Below are 3424 nucleotides of genomic sequence, written 5' to 3'. Positions count from 1 at the left end.
ACTTCCGGAAGCGAACTGACTGAGGTCCGGCCCTTTCTCTTTCGCAACTTCCTTGTCGTCACTGCGCATGTGCCATGCTTCACTTCCGTTCGAGCGGTCTTGGCCGCGCATTCCCTTTCGGCCGCTTAGAATGCGCATGCGGCAATCTGAGGCGTGGTTTCGCGTGGTGATGTAAGAGGCGGGGCTTTGTTTAGATGAAAAAATTCCCTTGTTTTGGTGGTCGGAAAGCGACGGGAATCTGAGGATCGTGAGCGTGGTGACCGGGAAGGTCTAAAGAGGTTCACTGATAAGTTCTCTATGTGCACATTTATGTACAAAAAATTGTGGAAGGTGGCTGGACGCGGTGGCTCACAACTGCAATCTTAGCACTTTGGGAGGTCGAGGCCGGTTGATTGCCTGAGCTCAGGAGTTCAAGACCATCTTGAGCAAGAGTGAGACCCGGTCTCTACTAAATATAGAAAAACTGAGGCAAGAAGATTGCTTGAGCCCAAGAGTTGGAGGTTGCTGTGAGCTATGATGACGCCATGGCACTCTGGGCTACAACGTGAGACCTTGGCTCCAAAAAGAAAATACTAATAACTGTGTGCCTGGCGCCAGTGGTTAGGGCGCCAGCCACATACACCGAGGGTGGTGGGTTTGAACCCGGCTCGGGTCAGCTAAACAACGACATCTGCAACAGAAAAATAGCCAAGTGTTGTGTCGGGCGCTTGCAGTACCAGCTACTTGGGCAAGAGAATTGCTTAAGCCCAAGAATTTAAGGTTGCTGTGAGCTGTGTCGCCAGAGCACTCAACAGAGGGTGACAAAGTGAAACTGTCTCAAAAAAACAAAAATTGCAGAAGAATATACAATAAGTGATTAGCAGTGATTGTTCCTGGGTGGTAAAATTATAAGTATTTTCTCAGAATTATTTTTACAATAAACATTTATTTTCATAAAAAAGCAGAAAACTAGCCTGGGCTCGGTGGCTCACACCTGTAATGCTCACACTCTGGGAGGCTGAGGCTGGTGGATTGCTTGAGCTTATAAGTTAGAGACCAACCTGAGCAAAAACGACACACCCGTCTCTACTAAAAAATAGAAAAACCGAGGCAAGAGTATCGCTTGAGCCCAAGAGTTGAAAGGAGCTGTGAGCTATGATGCCACAGCATTCTACCCAGGGAGACAGCTTGAGACTTTGTCTCAAAAAAAAAAAAAAAAAAACTAAGCAAACATAATACTTACATAACATTTACTGGGTGCCACTACTGTGTTTCCCCCAAAATAAGACCTACCCCAAAAATAAGCCCTAGCAAGATTTCTATGCATTTGTTAAATATAAACCCTACCACAGTAGGGCGTTCTGGCACAGAGCGGTAAGGAAGACTGGAATACTTTTTATCAGACATCCCCTGAAAATAAGACCTAGCATGTCTTGAGAAAAAATAAATATAAGACAATGTCTTATTTTTGGGAGAACACAGTACTAATATAAGTGGTTTGATACATGTTAGCTAATTTAATGTTCACACCAACTTTAGACTGGAGATCTTCACTGAGTTCTCACCAATGAGAAGACCAAGTCATAGAGAGGTCTTGGGATCATAGAGCCAGTTACTAACAGAGCCAATAGTATAACCCAGAGTATAACCAGATATTGACTCTTGGTTTCTTAGGAAGTAAGTCTCAGGACTTTCCAGGAACTTTTGTTCTCATTTCTCATTGTGAAAAATCTTACCTTTTTTTTTTTTTTTTTTTGAGACAGAGGCTAAGGGCACTGTAGCCTCATTGTAGCTCATAGCAACCTCAAACTCTTGGGCTTAAGCTATCCTCTTGCCTCTGCCTCCCAAGTAGCCCCCACCACAAAGCCTGCCTGATTTTTTTCTATTTTTAGTAGAGACAGGGTGTCACTTGCTCAGATTGGTCTCCAACTCCTTAGCTCAGGCAATCCACCCACCTCATCATCCCACAGTGCTAGGATTACAGGGGTGAGCCACCATGCCTGGCTTGTTTCACTTTTAAGTTTACAATTCAATAGTATTAATTACAATCACAATATTGTGCAACCGTCACCATTATCTGTTTTCAAAACTGTTTCATCACCCCAAACAGAAACTCTGTTACCGTTAAGCAATAACTCCCTCATTCCATTCCATCCCCAGTCCTTGGTAACCTCTAATCGACTTTCTGTCATTGATGATATCTCACATAAGTGGAATTATGCAATATTTGTCCTTTTGTGTCTGGCTTAATTCACTTAGCATAATATTTGCATAATGTTTTCAACATTTTGTCTATCCACCTTTAGGTTGTTTCCACCTTTTGACTATTGCGAATAATGCTGCAATGAACATTGTCTTACAAAAATCTATTTGAGTCTCTGTTTTCATTTCGTTGTGGTATATACCTTGGAGTGAATGTGACAACTCTTTTAGCTTTTTGAGGAGTCCCCAAACTATTTTCCAGAGGCTGCATGGTGTTGCAGGCCTATAGTCCCAGGCTAAGCTGGAAGGAGCACTTGAGTGGAGACATTCAAGTCAGAGTTCACTATGATTGCACCTGTATTCGAATAGCCATTGCACTCCAGCCTAAGCAACATAATGAAACTCCGTCTCTAAAACAAACAAAAGACTCAAATCATATTAACTTAGTCCCTGCTTAAATACTACAAATGCACTTAGAATAAAAGCCTGACTCCTTCTTCTGCCAATAGGATTTAGCCCCTGCCTCTCCATTTTTTTTTTTTTGTTGTTGTTGTTGTTAGAGACGGAGTCTCACTCTGTTGCCCTGGGTAGAGTGCTGTGACATCATAGCTCACAGCAACTTCCAACTCCTGGGCTTAGATGATTCTCTTGCGTCAGCCTCCCGAGTAGCTGGGACTACAGGCGCCCACCACAACACCTGGCTATTTTTTGTTGCAGTTTGGCTGGGGCCAGGTTCGAACCTACCACCCTTGGTATGTGGGGCCAGCACCCTACTCACTGAGCCACAGGCATCACCCGTGCCTCTCTCTTCATATTCACGTCCTCCTAGTCTCTCCTTGTACCCTACACTCCAGACACATTGTCCTTCTTCTGATTACTCACCAATCTAATCTCACTCCCACCTTAAGGCCTTTGCACTGGCTGTTCCCTCTGTTTGAAACACCATTCCCTCTGCTCAGTGCACAACTATCTCTTCCCTACCCTCACTGTTCTGTTCAAATGATGCCTCCTTGGAGTCTCCTTTTTTGACCACCCCATAAGCCAGCACCAACTACCTTATGGTTCCTCTCCTGTCTCGTCCATCTTTTATTTCCCTCACAGCACTTAGCACCCTTTGAAATTGACACATTTATTTATTTGGTGAACTTATTTACAGTCTATCTTACTAGATGTGAGCTCCAGAAGGGTGGGGGACCTTATGCATCTTGTTCACTGCTGTATTCCTAATGCTTAATACAGTCCT

The sequence above is a fragment of the Otolemur garnettii genome, unplaced genomic scaffold, assembly GCF_000181295.1.
Source record: "Otolemur garnettii isolate 467f Iridium unplaced genomic scaffold, OtoGar3 scaffold00023, whole genome shotgun sequence".
Classification (NCBI taxonomy): domain Eukaryota; kingdom Metazoa; phylum Chordata; class Mammalia; order Primates; family Galagidae; genus Otolemur; species Otolemur garnettii.
Note: the sequence above shows the minus strand (reverse complement) of the source record.